Here is a 22983-nt window from a genome sequence, read left to right as displayed (position 1 = left end):
CTCCAACATCTGAGATGAACATGAGCTACCATTTATGGAATGATTTTTTTAATTATTATTTTTTGGCTGAGCATTATGATAAGCAAGTAAGCACTTGATGTGAATGACTTCAGTTATACTCCCCAAACTATCCAAGGAGGTAGGATTATACAGATAAGGAAACTGAGGCTATTGAAGGTTAAATAATGTACCTAAAGTCACCCCACTTGCAGAAGCAAAAACAGAATTTAAACCCAGTTTGGTCTGACTTTAGAACAACGTACCTAACAGTATCCCACGGGGGCTGATGAAATGCTATCCAGGTTCTCCAGAGCTGCTCTGCAAACCGCCTCTACTCCTGCTCTCTGCCCCATCCAGCCCCTTCCTCTCCTCCTCTCCCCCCAGCCCAGCACTGACTCTCCTCGCCATGGCCGGCACTCTTCTTGCTCCAGTCTTCAGGGGACTCCAAGAGCTGGACTCTGTCCACTGTGTCTCTTCTCATTCCCGGCCACTGGAGCAGTCCACAGTTTGGACAATCCGTAGTCATCCAAATCACAGCATCTTTCTGAGAGGCACTGGAAGCTGGGGCTCATGCGCACTGACGCTGCACCATTGTCCCTTCTCCCAGAGCAGCTTCTCTATTGCAGAAGTTTCAACAAACTTCTAGATAAAGCTAACCTTCAGCGGCACATTCTTCCACAAACCCTCCCTAGAGGACTGTGACGTCATCCCAGCAGTCCTTTGCCATGAAGACACTTTGGGGATTCACTTCCTTTTGAAGAGACAGGCAGCTGTGGGTAGAGCTCCCTTTGGGTCCACGTAGTTCTCCCAGCTACACACATTTTGGCCATTCCTTACTTCCTCTCACCTTCACAGCTGCACCTTGCATTGCTGTCTGGAAATTCACACAGTGCTATGTGTTCATCTGATCACATTTTTTCCCAGTGGGATTGCCCAGCTCTATTCTGCTGTGACCTTCTGCCCCTTTTTTACTCTGTATGCAGTCTCAGAATCCAGGGCCACAGCCCAAAAAGATATGCTTGGTTTATCTACCACAGCCAGAGGAGCCTGAGGGATACTTATTTCATAGCTAATGTTGGATGGCTAAACTTCTTTAAAAATATTGATAGATACTGGTGTCTTATTACTGGGTACTCTAAAGGAAACTGCATAACTTCCCTCCAGGTTTCTTTTGATAGTGATATCATGAAATTAATGCAACAAATTTCCTTTAATACTGCTTATACCCATGCTGTAAACTATAAAGAAAAATGTCCAAAGAACACCTTTAAGATGCATGAAGCCAAAAAGTAACATAAGGAATTCTAATTCACTTTGGCTGCCATTTTTCGTAGGGAATGCACAAAGCTTCCCACTCTTAGGTTCTCAGTTGCTGTGTTTTTGCAGTGTTGTTCCTCTGTGTTCTTTATGCTTGTCCATACTTGCAATGGTCCAGGAGATCAGGTATGTCATATGCAACAATTTCTAGCACAATGTCATGTTCATATTCATGTGCAACATTTATTTTTATAATCTCAGTTGCTTAGCAGATATCTTCTTGGTTTTGCGGGAAACGGAGTGGTTAATACGTATATCTTTCCCTGAATACCAGTGCCTGATACTGCATAATACATCCAGATGTTCATTTGTTTATCATTTTCTCTTCCCAACTCACACTGGAATGTAAGTCCATGAAGCAAGGACTTCGTGGTATTCACTGCTATAAACTTATTGTCCAGAAAAGTCGAATATCATGAACAAGTCATATTTATCAAAACAGCATAAGGGTTGTTTCACAGTAGAATATATATTAATGTAATTTACCACATTAACAAATAAAAGAGAAAAAACATATGATTATCACTTTAGATGCAGAAAGAACATTAGGTAAAGTTTAATGTTCATCATGATAAAAAAATTTTCTAGCAAACTAGGATAGAAAGCAAGCTTCTTAACCTGACATGGGTATCTAGAAGAAAAAGAAAACATAGCAACATTAGAAAATCTTTACCTAAAGACAATCAATAAGACATAAATAAATGGAGAGATAATCTTTGTTCAAACATAGAGCGACTCAGTACTGTTAAGATGTTAATTGCCTTCAACTGATATCTAGATTTCATGTAATTGCAGTCAAAATCCCAACAAGGATTTTTTATGCTTCAAAAGCAGATTTTAAAGTTTATGGAGAGGAGTAAAAAGACCAATAATAGCAAAAACATTCTTTAAGAAGAAAAACATAAGGGGATCTGTCTTAACAGATACCAAAACTATATACATAGTTATGGTAATTAAAACCACATATATAAGGAAACTTAACATAGTAGAGAAGTGGCATTGCAGATGAGTGGGAAAAGATAGATCATTCCATACACCGTGCTGGGGAAACTGATTATTCATATGAAAACCAACAAAAAATTTGATCCTTCTTTACAACATGCATACAGTTAAATTTCACAGTTTAAATATCTATATATTTAAAACAAAAGATTAAACGTTTAATTAAGTATTAAAAGGGATGTGTTTTAAAAAGTTTAAAATATAATACAGGAACATATCTTTATATTGTTGAGGTATTCTTAAATAAAATGTATTTTGTTTTGTATATTCTTAAACAAAAAGTAAAAAAGCAGTACCCATAAAATATTGGTAAATTCAACTTTGTTAAAATTAAGAACTTCTTTACACACATATAACTGTCAAGCTTAGTATCCAAAATATATAAAGAGTTTCAAAAAATTATATATAGATATATATGGCAATTGTTTGAAATGAATGAAGGTCATAAAGAGGCATTTGGGGGAAAGAAAATACAAACATTTAATTAGTTTGTATAATGCTCGGTCTCATCAGCAATCAAAGAAATAAAATAGTTCCTTTTAAAAACACCATGTGCCACAAGATACCCACTAGACTGGCAAAAGTTTAAAACTCTGACAATACAATGGAGTGGAGCAAGGGGGCCTAGCACCCTGGGCTGGTGGGAATTTATGCTGGTACCAGGGCTCTAGGTGGTGTTTTCATTGTCTTGCAAAGTTTAACTTGTCTTGTAGTCAAGTACCCTCCCCTCCCCCCTTGGCCAACCCTGGAGGTGAACAGCAGCTCAGATAAATGGACTCCATACATGCTGGTGGCTTTGCAAGCATCTGCTGGAAGCTGTGCTTGGATCAGGTTGGAAGTGCCAAGGTGTCCGTTCCCCCCAGAGCAACCCTGGGCGAGAAGGGAAGGGAAGTGGTGGATAAAGAGCTCAACATTCTTCCTCCTTGGAGGGGCAATTCTGAGGTAGGCTTAACAGTCTCTTGACTCTTCAGTTGCCTACAGCAGTGACCACTCATTAATACACCACTTATTGGCATTCCTTCTTTTCTCCCCACTTCCTCATTTCCTCACTCCCTCATTGTGCCTTCTGGAATAACCACTCAAATAAATTCATGCACTCAAATCCTTGTCTCAGGATCTGGATTTCATGGAATGCAAGCTAAAGCACCCTATTATCTAGCTGATCCACTCCTAGATAAATACCCTAGAAAAATGCTTGCATGCCTGCACCAAGAGATATTTATAACAGTCTACCAGTATGGTGTGTGGTAAGAAAAATATATAGTAACAAATAAATTCCCATCAATGGAAGACTGGATAAATAAATTGTGCTATAGTCATTGAATGAAATACCATTCGTAAGTAAAAAGTAGTGGACTGTAGTCAAACTAACTGATCTCAATAAATTTTAGAAACATAATGTTGAGTGGAAAAAGATGCCAACAGTACGTACAGTATTTTTATTAAATTCAAAGTAAATTGAAGAACATTCTGGCAATGGTTGCAAATATATATAGTGAAATTTTAAAGAAAAGCAGAATGATAATAACCCAAAATTCAGGTTGGCAGTTACCTCTAAGAAGGAAGCAAAGGAGTGAGCTGAGGAAAGAGCCCCTGAAACCTACCATCCATCGCGTAGGTCGTATTTCTTAGGTTAGGTGGTAAGTTCATGCATGGGTGCTTGCTTTAATATCATGCTTCATGGTTTATACATTTATTAATAAAACTGAAAAAAAACCTGGCAAATCTCAGATACAATAAAAACATTTATTAAATCTCATGTTTTATTTTGTGGAAAGCATGTGATACAATATACTATAATACATCAATTAGTTGAGAGATATAATTATTATACCCAAAGGCTTTATATATTTCATGGGTTTTCATGTTTTATATACTGCAAACTCTGTAAGATTTATGAAGACTCTTTCATAGGGAAAATCTACTTTTAACATTTCCACTGTTTCCTAGGTTTCTTTGAGTAGAATTTCAATATGATAACTTGATTCTCCAAATTGATAGCTGAAATATCCTATAGATGTTCTAACAAGTGATAATACTTTCAAATTAGTGATATATCTTGTATTTCGTAGTCCTACATGATTCCAATTTACCTTTGCTATGTTTGGGATTTGTGTGACATTACACACTCTGAGTGTTACTAAAATCATGCAGAGCTAGATAACTTACACATAAAAGGTGTGCCTTTGCACTGAATTTTTTTTGACTTAAAAGTATATGGTGTTAGAATAAATATTTATATACCTTATACAGATACAAATCTCTATTCATTTATCATGGCTATAAATTACTGAGCCATATTTAATGAAAAAACGTCTGGTCTAACTTTCTAAACTTAAGACAGTGTTAAAAATCTGCAATTCTATATGATGAGAATAAAGCCCAATCCCTTATCCAAAGCAAGTGGCTGAAGTTACAAGGTGATTAAGTGGAAAGGATAGAGAAGATATAATGAAAGGAAAGAATACATGTTCTCCTAAAATACCATCACCATTTATAAAAAGCCTTTCATCAAGCCAATGAAATAAATTAAAATACCTGTTTTGAAAGTGTGTATCTTACAATGATACGATAAAAAGTTTATAAAATAAAAAGAGTTATAGCTACCCAGAAAATTTACCTAGATACTTCCTTGTTTCTCTAACTAGATATACAAATGATAAATTTGAAATGATTCAGCATGGATTCTGGATTTGTGATTTTAATAGTGATGGTAGAACCAAGTTACTTAGGAAGCATGGATACCCCACACTGACTTTGTAGAAGGTAATCACTGAAGACTTGTCCTAATTCCTATAAGGATGGAAAATGAACATATGACCAGCAGTGGCAAACATAGAGATGCATGTCCACTTGGAGAAGTGTACACGTGGGGCTAAGGATCCCACTGGCTGGATCAGAACACCTTTTCATCATTTGCTCTGATTTCCAATGCATACTGTTGATTTTTGTCTAAGAAAGAGAGAGGGAAGCTTTAGATTTAGTATTTCTTCTCTACCATATTTATGACCCTTCAAAAGGATATTTTTGATGTTTGCTAAGAAAGACAAAACAAAGAAACATTTTTTTGATGTAGGAAAATCCTTTGTTTGACATACCATTTCTGGGCTAATAAGTGCCAAAAAGTTTGGAAAATGGTGAGAAAGATGACTTCTATTGGGTACTTATATTATGCCAGGCATTGTAAGACAGTAACTAAATTTCTTTTCCCTTTCTAAAACTCTTTTGTAAGAACCTGAATCCAGAAGCAACACAATATTAATAAAAATGACTTGTATTCATATAAAGCTTTTATAATTTATTAGCAGTCCTTCTTACTTAGGGAGAAGGAAACCAACATTTATTACATGCTGACTCTGTGCAGTTCAGAAGCATGGAGGTTTTATGCATTAAAAATTTATTCCTTGTGATACATTTAAGAGATGGATCTTATTTCTCCCATATTTCAGATGAGAAAACAGAGATATTAGAAGATGTGAGTGGATTGTCCAAAGCCACATTCAGAAAGTGTTGAAGCTGAGTTTCCAGTTCATTTTTCTGGATCGCCTCTATTCTGCGTGGCCTCAGTCAGGAGGTAGCTATTAAGAAACTCAACATCTGTAACTTATAAAAGGCAATACTGCAGGGTTTTGTTGTCCAAGTCTCCGTGCTCGGCATCAGAAGCACCCAAGAACCTTGATTCACTCCATCTATGCATGCCTATGGCAAAGGCGTTCATAAAAATTACAACTGTGATTTTTAAGAAGGAAATGTCCCTTTTTTTCAATTATTTTGCAGATGAGATTCCTGTCTCCTTGGGTAATGATGCTGTCTCATCATAAAGTTACTCTAACCAGCTAAAAGCCCACAATGGTGGAAACAATAAGAGACTTGGCCCAAAAGAGAAAAACCCAAAATAAAAGAGAAATAAACGACCAGAATCTATTACCAAAAACACTGAAGAATTTGAGACAAAGGGAATTCATTACGTTCCTTTTAAAATAACAAATGAAAACTCATGCATCTAGAAAAACAAAGGACAAGGCTTTGAGATTTCAGGAATTGTGCTCCCATCTTGGTGGTGATTCTTTTACAAACTCACAGTGCAGCTCATAGACCCTCCAATATTAATTAGAATGAGTTTTGAGAAGACTTTACCCTCCTGCCCAACTAGTGTCCATACACTACTTAATTTGGCACAATTCAAATTCCTGTGCAAAGATAGAAAACAGGAAAAATATCCCTTTTCATAAGACTTTACCACTAAAATGACATGGAGAAATCCTGCCACAATCTCTATTTGTTCCTGGAATGCACTTAGTTTTCCCAGTTAGAAATACTGATTCTTTTCTCTCTATCCACTTGGCTTTTCCTAATGCGGCAGTTTCTAGGAAGTAAATGGATGGTGATTCTAAAAATACTCCCTTTCACATCTCCCTGAGTTTAACCTCAGGGTACCCAGGACTACACTATAAAAGTCAAGTTCACGTAAGTACTTAAATGTTATCTGCTCTGCCAAGTACGCACCACATTTTGAGAGAAACAACTGGTACATTTTTCATTGCTCATATGTTTGATGAACCATACATTGACTGAAGAAGATGGAGTGGGGTGAAATTATGAAAGGCAGGAACCACAGAGGCTGAAAAGTGACCTAGAAATCTTAATTTTAGCAATCATAGCTATGGCTGAATTCAAGTTTACAGCAGCAGGGGAGAAATTATAGTACAAATTACCATGCTAGGACAGAGAAATTATTCTCTGCTGCATGGTTATTAAGTGATAGATAAATAAATAACACTGTAGGACTGATTGACAAAATATAAGCGACCTAAAAGCTAAAAGGGGCACCATGCAAATAGTACTGTGTAATCACCAGGCATTTTAAAACTGAAATGAGATTTGTCACAGTAGAGAAATCTTAAAACGGTGGCTGCTCCAGCCATTGCTGGAGTCATTGAACAGGAGTCCTTAATCCCAAGGGATCTGCAACTCAAATGACCATGAATTGGTGTTTATTTTAATTTTTGAGGAAGGCCACTAACGACCTATGGTGAGCAGAGCCACGTGCCAGAATTGTTCTTCAAATACTGTATTTCAGCAATTTTAAAGCGTCTCCTCACCCCCCCTTACATTTTAGCATCTCTGAGATCTGCAATCTGTAATGTATCAAATCAACATGCTGTATATTTTAAACTTACACAATGTTCTATGTCCAATGATTTCTTAGATTTGATGAAATAGGGTAGTAATGACAATGTACGTGGGTTCTTCCATCTCTTCTCTTTCACCAGTTAGAAGTATGGGCAAACTAGAAGGTAAAGTTGACTGCCACCAAAGACAATGTGTCCACTCATTGCACCTGGCATTGAAACTTCACTGGCTCTGTTAGCTGACAGAGCTCTCTGGCCCCAGACAACCCCAGAATGCAAAGACCTGACCAACTGTGCTGTGAAATGGGACCAATGTTCACTTTTAGAAATGCCACTCCACTGGGTTGTGAGCATAACCATTTAAAAAAGCACCCAGTTGATGCTGTTGAACAGTGTGTTTCCTTTTGAAATTGGCCAAGTCCCAATACTGTCCAATAATCCTAAAGCTTCTTCATAGAAGATATTGCCTCTGAATTTAACCAATGTATCTTTGATTTATCTTACTGATAAACAAGTGTTTGGGTACTCAGAAGGTATAATATATCCTTAATATATCCTATTATCTCTGTTCTCCCAAAGCTAAAGTCAAATAGGGACACAAAACAGACTCATAAGTATTCAGAATTGTACAACATTTCCAAAAGTACAGTTAAGAAGTAATGGATCAAAGATTAGTCCTCTGGGCTATAGAATGGGTACATTTAATAAAACAAAGCATCTGTAATGGCTTTTTCTGGGAGCTAAAACTTTCACTTCTGATGGAAGTGTTGAGGCTTATGGCTTATGGCTTTGCCCCTCCAGAATCAGGAGCAGTAGAAATATGTCATTAATTTGTCAAAATGTGGCAGCTCCAAAAACTCAAAATTATCCGTTGTTCCAACCACAATAAAATATTAACTTTGGATTAAAATAAACAAATATTTGAAGGACTCATGGTATAAAACTATATTTTTTGAATCTTCTCCATTAACTACAGATTATGTTCCACACCTAGTCTTGTTTTCTTGTCTCTGCCCCCCAAATACAAACACCTTTGAAAGGTGAGGATATGTGTGTCTTGACTAAATGATATGCCCAAAGTCACACAGGGGTAGCATCTGGAGAGCAGGGGGAAGATGAAGGCAGGACTCCTGACTTTTTGATTTTTTATTACAATATCAAAATCTGGGGTCGGAAATGCATATCAGTGTTATCCACATACAAAAATGGAATCTTTAAGCAACTTGTGCATTTTCTCTCTTTTTGCTGCTTCTAGTAGAATCAAGAAGAGATTTTAATAATTTGTAACTTTTAACCTCACTTTAAATCCATTTTTATCATTTTTTATTATTTACCAACAAATTGTCTTCCCAACAAAATGTTTAAATGTATTTTCTCAAGAAATTATAGCTTATTATTAGCATCAACTTCTCTCCCTCTTCTGGAAAATGTTCAACTTGCTACTGGGAATGACACAATTTACTGCAAGTTCAGGAAATCCATAATGATGACTAATGCTTCTGAGGATAGCCTTGGAGAAGCATCTTGCCCCTTGTGGTCTATGTATCTGATATTTGACACAGGCTGGGTTGGGCACATTTTTGGGTTTGGAACCCTGTACTCAACTTGCTTATTTAGTATGAAAATCTAGACTTCTGAAAAATTAATTTTGAAGCAGCTGTTGAGAGCAAGTCTAAGTAGAAATTAAAAGCTAGTTGAAGGTTGTCTTGGGTTCTATCTGCTTCTGCTTCTGTATTTGAGTTCCCTTCCTCTTTGCTTTTTAATCACCACATTCCTCTCAATGCCAAAGCCTTCATTCCTTCTGTGATTAATCCAATTTCTTACTGATTTACCAGGATCTCAGCCCCCCACCGCCAATTTCAATGTCTAGAAATCCTTTGTCTTGTTCGCTCCAAGTTCTGATTTCCTACTAGCTAATTGGACAAATTCTTCCGTTGCAATAGCGTAGTATCTACTAACACATACTTTTCATATTATATTTAAATAGAGTCTACTTGTCCATTTTATGTTGGAGTCCACAGAGCTGATACTTAGAGGACCGTTGAGTTGTGTCAAGTGCAAACTGCTTCCCTGCAGAGGACGCATTAGGACCAGGGATTTCCCTTAAGACGTGGCTTTAATGTAAAACCTTCATGGGGTGTTATAAGTATAAGCACAATGACAGGAGGCCATGGAACATTTTGGAATCTTTCATCCCACCACGTAAGCAGCTGAATGACCATGAGACTGCCAAGTAAGATAAAAGAGGATGTTGTTACAGAAGCGCCACAAAGATTCTCACTGTACGAGACTCAGTTTATAGGTTTCAGTAACTCTATTTTCTATACTTCCCAAACGTTTTCTTTTCAAATATCTTCAAAATCTCTACAGGCATTAAGTGTCCCAGATAATAGAGCATTTTAAGCATCCATCTACCGGTCCCAGACTGGCCCTTATACCTGGAGGTTTGTTTATTAATTTGTTTATGTGTGTATCAAAGCAACACATGCATATAGTTTAAAAAGGAAGACAGAAAGAACACAAATAGCATTAAAATATTATAACAAAGGGTGAAGCTCTGCCTCACGCTTTCCCGATCTCAAAGCCTCCTCCTTAGAAGCATGTTTCTAATGTTGTTTCTATTTTATATTTATTTTAGGTATTACTATTGACTTCCTGTTTTATAGGAAATGGGGAAAAAAATCTCCCCTCTCCAATTACCTACCTTCTTCATCTAAAAAGTTACATCACAATTTTTGATTGAAACATTGTTAAAGATTTAGCTTACTTTGACCTTGAAACATTGTAAGCTAAGTAATGTCCTACTTTCCTTTCTGGTATGACTATTAGTACTTGTTCTCTTTCTCCTGTTCCTTTTGTCCCCTCCCCCTCTCCCTATTCTTCCTTCTCACCTTCCTTTTCCTCTTCTTTCTACTTCTTCTTCTCCTGGAGTTAGCAATTACTTTTTTATTTTCTTAGTTTCTATATGCATATTGGAATGTTTTCCCAATATATCTATTGACTGTTAACAATTTTTCTCTGTTTCTTTAATCGCCTTTCTTCCCTCATTTAATGAATTAATATTCTCTTTTTTCTACTCCTGTATCAGTGAGTATATCTGAGGTTTTCTTCTGCTCCCTGGATTATCTTTGTTTCTTGGGTCCTTTTATAGTGTTTGTTTATTTTATTTTCTGCTTTTCATATTGAAGCCTTTCCTATAATCTATGATGATACTGGCTGCCATTCATATTAAAGAATAGGCCCTAAAATAAAATAACTGGAAGAGACTACTTTCCTGGACAGAGGTTGTTATCAGTGAGCTGTGCTCTAGAGTGATTAAAAAAAAAAGCTGGCATTTTCATGGAGGCATGCAAATGTCAATTTCTGTGGGTCTCCTCTGGAGCAATTCAGTTTCTGCAAAGAAGAATCCTTGCTACCCATTTTGAAAACTCCAACCACCATGGAACTGGATGTCCCCAAATCCAGGCTCTCACTAGATCATTTTTTCCAGAGAACAAAGTTATGGTCTACTGCAGTGTTTAGGGCATGTTTCTTACCGGCTGTGTGGAGGGCGAGGAGGCATCCGGGTATCTAACTATTCCTTACCTAGATGTCCAGTCAGTCCCTCCAGATTCATCCTTGAGTCTTCCGGCACTTTCCAGTTCACCTGTTTCTTGCGACACAGGAGGCTTTCTGTGACTGTAAGGGGGATTGTCCTGATTTTTTTTCTCTGCAGAAATGTAGGGTTTTATGTGTTTTGTTCTGATATGAAAATTTTTAATGTTCAGTACCTTCTCAAAATTTGGTGATATCTCTCAATGGCTCCTTACCCATGCTCTTTGTCCTTGAGAGTTTTATTTTTTTTTATACTCTCCATTTATTATTTTAGTGGAGTTCTATGAAAGAGTAGATACATAAACATGAAAGAGTATATATAAAGACATGTGCTTAACTGGCCATCTTTTACTGGCAGTCCCAGCATGTATTTTTAATTGCCAAGAGAGGCTTGAGTGATATCTATTTATTGCATGATCTTATAGTAACTTGATGATGATAGTAACTTGTATTAACATTTATATACCGAGTTGCCCCTATATGACTTCTTATAGTAAGCAACTGATAACTTACAGTTTTAAGATAACATCAAATTATACATGATTATAAGCTGTGCTATATACGTTTCTAATGTTTTCTGTCTGACTTTTATATTTATAATAAGTAGCATTTATTATAGTCAATAACACTTATTATATAAGTAGCACTTTAAAGTAGCACTTACAGATATTTAGTCATTCAACTTTAAAATAAAGTTTTTTAGTTACTAATATGTTAGATTTTACAATCATTTTAATTTAGGGATACTCTGAAATCACAAGGTAGTCTATGTAAAAGAACAAAAATATTACTAGCTACAAGTACTAACTGATATGAATGACAATTATTTCTAGTACTGTGCAACTAAAAGAACTAACAGAACTAAATGGGAAATAGGAAATAAAATGTATTCACAAATTAAGGAAGTAAAGGAGGATTTCATGGAAAATATAATATGCCTACTGACACTAATAACAATTTCAAATTTTGGATTTTTCAAAGCGGTCTCATTGTTCTCACATTGATTTTATAAATAGACAATGTTACAAATTTGAATTGAAAAATAAATAAAATATCACTTTAATCTCTTTTATAATATGAGTTTCTACATGAACATTGTGGTGAGAAAAAAAATAATCTTTCTTGGCCAACAAAAAAAAAGAGAAAAGGGGGAAAAATACATTTGAGAATTACGTGATGATCTCTAAATTCCATTCTCATCTTACAATTTTATCATTGTAAGTCTCTTAAATTACTCTGTTTCACCTCACCTGTAAAATTGCAATAATAATACCTGTTCTTACAGAATTATGAGTACCAAATTAGGTACTGTATGAAGAACTATAAATTCTTCAGATTTGTAATTTTTATTGCTAATCAAATCTGTGGAAATGATAAGAAAAGTAAAAAGTCCATGACATGATCAGACAACTTGCAATTTTCTCCTTCCTCTATTAATATTTATATAACGAGTTGTCCCTATATGACTTCTTATAGTTTTTAATCCTGGCCCAAATAGTAGTGTAGCTCTAGTCACATGGTCAAATCACATTTGCTGTCCAAAGCTGCCTCCATAGAAGAAGTTCATGAGATATAATTATGCAGTTGTTAAGTTTTAACAGTAGTGCCCTTGCTTTGCCAGAAGATTTGAGAGAAAACTGAATCCAGAAGCTGGAAGTCGTCTGCTGTCTCAACTGAGCTCCTTCATACCATATATGTAGGGGACTGCTAAGAATATAGTCATGCAATTCTGTCAAAATGTTTATGAAATACAGCTTCCAATTTCACTCCAACCTGTAACCTCAAAACTCCCCTTATAAAAGTATGGGGATCAGAGGTATTCATTCAATTGAGGTTTTTTTTAATGGCTTCTAATGAATCTGCCAGAATTTCTGTGCATCTATGAACTTATTTCATATTTTTTGTTAGTTTCTTTTGCAAAGGAAAGTGGTGACAGAACTTCTTTTGGTTCTAAAGATGAATTGCTAGAGTAAGAAGATTCTCTAGGGACAATCTTACTTTCACTCCTTGAAGTCTATTAAAATCTCATACAAATACATGTGAGTTATTGTCTTTGTACTATAAACAGATGCACTATATAACAACAACAAAAATAACGAAACCCAGCACCAAAAGCCTCCCACACCTGCCATCCAGCATGAGAAAGTGCCCCACGTGGTGTCTGTATTATTGGTTGCAGATGCTCAAATTAAGGGGCAGATCTGTCATGGTAACATTTCACCTAGATCTGATTCTAGCCAAACACCATTTTGCTCTTCCTTCCTTCCCTGGGTTTTGAGGTATGTTTACCCTGTGATGTCTAATGGCAGACAGATTGGATCTTAATTGCTGGTGACATGTCAAGTACGAGAATTAGTGAGCAGTCTTCATTGAACTGTATAACACTTAGGAGCCCATGAAACTATCTGATTATAATGGAAATATATAAACACAGTAACTGTGAATTTCTGAGCTGCCTTCTTTTCTGAAAACTAGGTAGAAGGAATCCCAGCACATGTGACATGTGTCACTGAATAAGAATACTATAATCCATGAGTAGTCTCTTAATGTCTGTTTTACACGACAAGTCTGCACTGACTTCAGAAGTCCAATATTTAATTTTAAAGACATTCCTGAAAAGAATTTCATTACTGAACCCAGAACAGAAAAAAAGATTCTGAGAAGCAGTTTGATATTTAGAAAAAGCATCTACTCTTCATACACAAAACCAAATCATCAACGACCATGACTAGGTCTTAACTCTGACATGTAATCCTATAAATTCTATTTTATTTCACACAGCAGTTGAGGAAGGACACTCAGGTTAATATCACTTTTCTGTATCACCATTTTAAAATTAAATATATTATTAAAATATACTTGAAACTACACTAGGTATTTTATTTGGGGTTTTATTTTTTTTTGGTTTTGTGATTTGAAAGGTATATTCGGTTCTTTCAGGGCTTATTACAGGCATCATTATGATATACGAAAGTGTGTGAAGGTACCTATCACTAAGACTAGATAAACTTAAGTCTAGAAGACTAAATAACACTTTTGTATCGTATTTCCCACACACAGGAAATTGTTAGAAAAAGGGATAGAGTTCATTTAATATAATTTTAAGCTTCCTGAAAGGGAGTCTCAGCCTTACTTGATGGACACGTGGACACATATTCTCTACCCAAGGTTTAAACCTTACTTAAAACTCATCTGAAAATTGGCCACATGGCTTCTGTTGTAGGGATGGATGCCCCGCTAACCCAGAACACACCTCTTTCCAGTTTGGATATTCTAGTTATTCAAAACATAGTCTTACTATTAAGAGGCTTTCTTATAAGGCTTATGAATATATCCTTTCCCTTTCTTCTTCCTTTATTTCTATCCTAGCTTTCTTTATCCAAATATAATTTGAAGTGTTTTTTTAAAAAATAACTACTGGGAGTTAGGTGGCTAAATAAGGGTAAGAAGAAAATAGAAGGAGGGAAAATAAGATGAAGCCTGTGGTCAAGTTAGTAAGAAAAAAGCAGGGCATGTGTCTTCTACACTTAGTACAGGGAAGCTGCAGTTGGGCTCTGAGCTTCTGTGTTTCTGAAACTAACAGGAAAATTTGATCAAATACCTGTTTCATAGAATGCTTTGGATAAATAAAATATCTGCTCAGAAAAGGTGTAATTATTTAGTTACTGAGCCCTGAGAAAATTCACCCATAAACATCACTCTAAAGCATCTAGTATAGCAAGCTTAAATTAAATGGGAGGGGGCAATACTGGTGGCTGCAGCATCATGAATGCCACCAACTGTGACCCTGAAGCTTAACAACTGCTTTTTCCCTTCTCCTTTTATCTGCAGTTCCAGTAGAATGGTCTGAACTCAATAAATGCCACAGAGTGACTGGTCAGTTGCCAGGTCCCAATTCTACACTGAGCTCCAACTCAAATATAATTAGTGATTAAGAGGGTCAGGCAAGCATGCTGGGTTTGTATGCTTACCAGAAAAGCTGTTGCTAAGCAGCTATCTCTTAGATCCCAAACATTATTAGAACATCAAAACAGGAAAAATCAGTGACTTACAGACAAATGAATTTGCGAGCCTTACTGACAGATTTTGAGAAATAAAGTGGTATCTCAGTTGTTCTCTATAGGTTGTTAGAAGAGATAGTTCAGGGGGCTATTTGTCTTTTGTTTTACTGTCATGAAAATCTTCAGATTAAGAATTGTCAGAGTATCATCAAAAGAGGTGATAAATATAATCTTTACATTTGCATGTATTTGTTAAAAACCTTAACTAATTAAATATAGACATTTAAAATATACCAAAATTCTTGCAAATCTCTTGGCTCTTGGCAAATATCTTACTATTTTGTAAGCTTCAAGGAAATAGACTGGACTTTTCTCAACTACGGAGAGACCTTAGATAAATGCAAAGGTTTACATCTACTCTACATGGTTTCCGCCAGTTGCATGAGTACCAGGATTACAGCTAAAAGTAATAAGCTAGTCATAAATAAACTGACTTGACTGGAATGGGAATGTTCATATCAGGTTAGAGAACGTTGTACTATGGACCTAGCAATGATGTGGTAGTCAGCCTCAGAAGGGTCCCTAAAGATTTTTGTAGTCTCCCTCAAACATTACTAGGGCTGATCTGTGTGACAAATATCATATGGATGAAGTAAAAAAGAAATGGTTGGTCACTTCTAAAAATACATTATAAAAAATTGCAGCTTCTCCCTTCATCTGTCTCTCTGTCCCTCTCATCACTCAATCTGGGAAAAGCAAGCTAACATACTGTGAGCAGCCCAATGGATAGTCCCACATAATAAGAAACTGAGGCCCTCTCTCTAACAATCCATAGTGAATTGAGGTCTGCCAATAATCACATTTAATGAGTATGAAAGCAGATCTTTCTACCTCAACTGAGTCATGGGGTGACTGTGGTCTTATAAGTGATCCTGAGTCAGAATACCCCAGCTAAGTTTGCACACCGTTAAAATATATATACTAAATGATATGATAAAAAACACAATAGATCAATTAAAATGTTATCTTAAAAATGTTCACACTAAACAGAAAGAAGGTAGGAAAAAGGGAAAAGGGAAGCAGAAACCATAATGAACAAACATAAAACAAATAATAAAATGTTACAATTGAACCTAAACATACAAGTACTTATATTAAATGTGAATGGTCTAAAAACTAATTAAAATACATATTATCAAAATGGATAAAAACAATGACCCAACTCTATGTTTTCTGCAAGAAACTAACATGAAATATAACGATATAGGTAGGTAAAAAGTAAAAGGATGGGAAAAGGTATACCATGCAAATACTATTCAAAAGGAAGTTTGAGTGGTCACATTAATATCAGACAAAGTAGACTTTAGAGCAAAGAAAGTTACCAGAGACAGAAAAGGATATTGCATAATGATAAAGTATTACTTTACTAGTAAGACATAACAATCCTCCATATGTATACACCTAACAACAGAGCCCAGAACATGTGAAACAAAAACTGACAGAATTAAAAGGAGAAATAGGCAAATCCATGATTATTGTTAGAGACTTTAACATTTCTTTCACAGTAATCTATAGAAGTAAGAGATAGAAAATAATCAAGCATACAGAAGAAATGAACATCACCATTTGCCATATGGGATCCTATTGACATTTATAGAATATTCCACTCAACAACAGCAGAATATACATTCTTCTCAAGTGCACTTGGAACATTCACCATGATAGACCACACTTTAGGAGGGAAAAACATTTTAACATGTAAAACAATTTAAATTATAAAAGTAGGTTATTAGACCTTAAAGAAAGTAAATTGAAATCTGTAACAAAAAGATAACAGGAAAATCTCTAAATACTTGTAAATTAAAAACCCATGTCTAAAAAATCCATGGATTAAATAGAAAGTCTTAGTGGAAATTAGAAAATATCTTCAGTTGAAATAAAATAAAAATACAGCATATCAAAATTTGTGTGATAGGGCTAAGGCAGTGCATAGAGGAAAATTCATAGCAATATTGATTATATTTGAAAAGAATAAAAGGTCTTAAATCAATAATCTAAATTTCCATCTTAAGAAAGCAGAAAAATAAGAGCAAATAAACCCAAAGCAAGTGGGAGGAAAGAGATAATAAAGATTAGAACAGAAATGAATGAAACAAACACAAAACCAATCAGGAAAATCAATAAAAATAAAAGTTGGTTCTTTGAATAGATCATTAAAATTGATTAAAATTTTATTGATTAATGATACTGACAAAGAGAAGACACAAATCACCAAAATCAGGAATGAAAGAAAGGTTACCACTACCCTTGGCAGCCATTAAAATGATATAAGAAAATATCACAAATCTGGGCACATAAAGTCACAAATTTAGTGAAATAGACCAGTTCCTTGAAAACCACTAACTACCAAAACTCACCTAAGTTGAAAGAGATAACCTGAATAGTGTTATAACTATTTAAAAAAATTGAGTTCATTGTTGAAAAAATACTTCCCCCAGAGGGATTTCCAGATCTAGATGGTTTTACTGGTTCACTCTATCAAACATTTAATAAAGAAATAAAACCAATTCTGCATAATCTTTTCAAGAAATTAGAAGAGGAGGAAATAATAATTCTTTTCATGTGGATGGCATTATCCTGCTAACAAATCATGCAAAGACATTACAAGAAAAAAATTACAGACCAACATCCTCATGGACATAGATGCAAATATTATTAACAAAATTTTAGCTAAGTGAGTTCAGCATCATACAAAAATTATACATCATGGCTAACTAAGATTCATCACAGAGATGCAGAAGTGGTTTAATATTTGAAAAATCATTGCTCTTCACCATATTAGTAGCCTAAAAAAGCAAAACCTCCTGAGCATATTAATTGATGTGGAAAAACATTTGACAACATTCAACTCTATTCATGATTTTTTAAAAAAATTCAGCAAATCAGGAATAGAAGGAAAATCCCTCAGTCAACCCACAGCTTACCTTATACTTCCTGGTGAAAGACTGAATATTTTCCTCCGATAGTCAAGAATATTGTAAGGATATACACTCTCACAACTTCTGTTAATCATTGCAGTTAAAGTTCAAGCCAGTGCAATAATACAGGAACAAGAAATAAAAGATATCCACACTGAAGTGCAACAAATAAAATGTCCCTATTCTCAGACAACACGATTATCTATATAGAAATTCCCAAGGGAATTTCTGCACAGAAACATCTAGAACTAAGTTGATTTAGTAAGGACACAGGCCACAAGATTAACACAAAAAAATCAATGATATCTCTATGTAGTAGCAATGAACAACTGGAAACCAATATTTTAAAATAATTCCCAAGAAATGAAAGACTTTGGTGTACAAATCTAAGAAAACACATATAGGATCTGCATGCTGAAAACATGGTGCTTATGAAAGCAATCAGAAAAGACCTAATAAATGAGAGGCATAGATTTTTAATGGATTGGAAGACTGAACATAGCAAAGATGTTCATTCTTCCCAAACTGATCTACAGATTTGATGTAATCCACTGTAGAAATTTTTTTGTAATGTAGAAATACTGATTCTAAAATTTATGTATAACAGAAAGAAACTAGAATAGCCAAAGCAATTCTGGAAAAAGAGAATAAAGTTGGAGGAATCAGATTATTCTTTTAAGGCTTACTATAAAGCTAAGTAAATAAAACAGTGAGATATTGGCAAAGGAATAGACCCATAGATCAATGGAACAAAATTATAGTCTAGATATAGACCCACACCAGTATGACCAGTTGATTTTTGTTAAAAGTGCAAAAGTTATTCAATGCAGAAAAATAGTCTTTTCAACAAATCATATTGGAAATCAAAATTAGTATGCAAATTAGTATGGAAATTTAAACTCACACTTCATGTAAAATTTAACTTAAAATAGGTAATAGGTAGAAGTATAAAGCCTAGTATTATAAAATGTTTAGAAGAAAACATAAGAGAAAATTTTTGTGATCTAGACTTAGGCCAAGAGTCCTTAGAAATGAAACAAAAAACACAAACCATGATATAATTTATACATTATACTTCATCAAAATTAAACATTTTTCTGTGTGGAAGCAACTACTGGGAAAATTTTTAAAAATCTACAAACTGGGAGAAAATATTTGCAAATCATGTATCTGACAAAGAACTCATACCCAGAAAGCATAGAGAATTCTCAAAACTCAATAGGAAGCAGACAACCAAATTAAAAAGTAGGCAAGAGACTTGAACACATTACACATAGGAAGATAGGAAGATATAAGCTGTGGAGGTCAGTAAATATCCATTATCAGGCTTATAAAGATGTGGTCAGCATCATTGGCTATTAAGGAAATGCAAAGCTAAATCATGATAAAATACCACTAGATACCTATGAGGATGACTAAAATAATAATAAAAAAATAATGATAATACCAAGTACTGATAATTAAGCTGAGCAGCTGAACTCTCATACATTGATGGTGGGAATGCAAAATAGCACACTGAAATGGGGAAAATACATCTGGCAGTGCCTCATAAAGTTAAACATATTTCTGTATGACTCAGCAATCCCATTCCTGGGCATTTATCCTAAAGAAATGAAAATAATGGTCATGCAAAACCCTGTACATGAATGTTTGTGGCAGTTCCATTCAGAACTGAAAACAAAAACAAATGTCCTTCAATAGATGAATGGATAAACAAAATGTGTTAGTGCAGTGGAATATTACAAAGTAATAAAAAGGAACAAACTATGGATACCAGAAAAATATTGAATTAACATCAAAGGCATTGGCTGAGTGAAAGAAGCCAGACTCAAAATGCTACACCCTGTATGCTTCTATTATGTGGTGTACTTGAAAAGACAAAACGGTAGGGGTGGAGAAGAGATTGGTGGTTGCCAAGGTTTAGGGGCTGACAAAGGATGTGCTGACAAAGAAGTAGCAGAGGGACACAAAAGGAAATTTTGAGGGTGACGGAACTGTTCTGTGTTCTGATTTTGTGGTGAATCTATGCGTGTGTTAAAAATATACAGAACTGTATGCTCAAATAAAATTTTCACTGCAACTTAGTTTTTAAAATAACATTAAAATAGAGAAAAAACTATTATAAAAAGTGAGATAACGTATATCTTTAGAAGAAATACATATCAGCTATAGGTGACAAATAAAATATAATGACATTCAGAAACATTGAAAATAAATCTTTGTTGAAAACTGGAAAATTTGAGAATCTTTAGTGACTAAACACTGTTGAATCCCAATCTTGATTTCAGATTTACCTGAAGCTGTGGGCATTCCCACTGTCTTTCCTGCTGGCAGGAGGGCAATGACAGGCTGAGTGGTACAGCTGACAGAATGGAGTCAAGTCTTAAGCAAAGCCAGGCGTGTGCCTGACAAGGCAGCTGATGTGAAGGAGACAGGCTGCCTGCCCAGGACGTCTGCCTCTGCGGGTCACAAATGACCACCATGGAGATAGGATGCACTCAGCTTTGCCTGGAGGCAGATCTGATCAGGATCAACTGGCTTGTGGCTGTTCACTTTAAAATTAAAAAGCACCTGTAGAAAATGTCCCGCTTACCTACTCTATCAATGGGGAAGGGATAGAAAAACAACCTAAAGCTTTTACTAGGACTTCTGCATTTTTATAAATAGCTAATAAAATGAGAGCAACTCTCAATTATATTATTAGCTGAAAGAAAAAAGATTCCAAATGGCATAGTTAGCATGATTTAAAAGAACATTTAATAAAAAAACAAACAAAAAGCAAAAGAAACATATTTTTATATAAAGCGTATAATGCAGAGGCACACCTTTGTATTTAAATATATATACTATTCAGCCATTAAAACAAGAGTGACAGCTCTTTCAGTACTGGCATGATTGTGCCAAAGAGCTTTATAGTGCTTGAAGAGTGTGTTGTTCTGAATGAATCACTTTCTGTTAAAAAAAATTGTGTGAATTTATATGTAACAAATGAAATATAGACATAGAGATAATATAGATACAGGTGTGTGTATTTAAATATAGGAAAAACAAGAACTGTTAATGGGGCTATCTCAAGGGTAGGTATACATGTAGGGGACAGGTAAAGGGGAAAAGGGAGACCTTTTTTTTTTTTTTATAATTTGTGAAAATGCTTCCCATCCAAATCTAAACATGCACACTTATCTTTTCTATAAACGTGGACGCAAAGACAAAAGTATGTAAATCAAATGTTAACATTGGCTCTCTTGGTCTGGTAAAATGAGAAGCAAACCTTATCTTCTTCTTTGTGCTTTTCTGTGTTACCCAAATTCCTACAGTAAATAAATATAACTTTAGAAAACTTCATTAAAATTACCATTGAATAGAAAAAATATTTATGCCATAATACCTTTAATATAGAACACCTCCACTATTATTAAGAACTGTTTATTTTGCAAGTTCCACTCTACACATAGTCTCATCCCATTTTTACTTTTATTAGGTAAACCTAATCTCCTAGAACATCAAAAGGGCTTATAGAATGTTAGAACATTTTTTCGAACTTATGAACAGAATAGAAATGTCTTCCTAACATTTAAGAAAATCGCTTTTATCTTTCTATTCTCTCACTGATACATATGACTCCACCCTCCTCCCCAACATTCCAGTTATTTGTTGTTCACAGTTACACGTGGTCAAGACGTGCTCAGCTAGGGTTTTATAATGAGTAATCCCCAACCTCAGTAGCTTAAAGAAACACACATGTGTTTCCTGCTCATGCTATGGATTGGTTATAAGTCCATCAATGGTCTCCTGGGTCTTTGCTCTAAGTCATCTCAACTCAGGTACCCAGGCTGGGGGAGTCTCCTCTGTGCTTCCACATTTGCTGGTAAAAGGCAGCATGATGAACCACATTATTGGATTTTAAATACTCCCCACCAAAGTGAGGTGAATCACTTCCTTTCACATTTCATGAGCCAAAGGAAGTCTGATGACCATGCTTCACCACAAAGGCGTGGAAAAATAAAATCCTACCACTTGCTCTGAAGAAGAAAGGCCAAAAAGTTTGATGAACAGAATGAATGTCAACTGTAGAATCCTAGGACAAGCAACAACTGACATCAGTAAGAGTCCAGTGGATTTAACCCATTAAACTTATGTTTTTCACATAACAGGTTTGTTTTAAGTTGCATGGTAAAAAATTTTACACTTCTTCTAGTCCCCCAAAACTGTTGTGCTTAAAAAGGAAATTGACAGATATTATTTCACTTTTTTCAAAGAAAAAAGTTTAAGCTGATTGGCCATTTTCAGATATCAGCCACTACCAAAGAAAGGTAGAAAAATACTAGAAAAAAATTTTTACTAGTTTTAACCAGAGTACTGCCATTAGTAAGTTTTTTTACAGTATTTTTATTTATCTGGTTTGTTTATCTAGCTGTAGTTATTCACTTTACCAGAATATTTCTCAATGCCTACTAAGAGCTGAGGATTTTGCTGGGCACAGACTATATCAATCCTTTGAACCCTTGTGATCAATGCTAACTAATATTTAAGCATCACCAGTAAAATGTAATCTAAATCTGCCTGGAAATCTGCATAAGCCAGCTTCTGAGTTACTTTAGGATCGATTCCATGCCTGGCAAATATGGAATATGAGCATAGCTCAGTGAGGTTATCATTGGCACTTGCCTCAGAAACTTAAAATTCAGAACCAATATTTATGAAAATGTGTGTGCTCACAGAAGTTAAGAAGCTACGGTTTTTGACCTTGAGAGTAAGTTCTATCTTTTCATAAAATATTGATGGTGAGTCATTATGCATTCCTTCCTTCCTGCCCACCCCGCTACTCACCACCACTTTAGACTCTCCCTGTCTATACATCGTCCTCCTGGTCACACCTGCCTGTCTCTGGAAAAAGACCTCTGGTTTCAGATGTGAGGAAACTGTTTTCTAACCTCCAAGGAATTAGCAAAGATCAGA

This window comes from Balaenoptera physalus (genome assembly GCF_965194825.1).
Source record: "Balaenoptera physalus genome assembly, chromosome: 9".
Taxonomy (NCBI): Eukaryota; Metazoa; Chordata; class Mammalia; order Artiodactyla; family Balaenopteridae; genus Balaenoptera; species Balaenoptera physalus.
The sequence above is the reverse complement of the archived record's forward strand: the minus strand, read 5'-3'. Positions refer to the sequence as shown.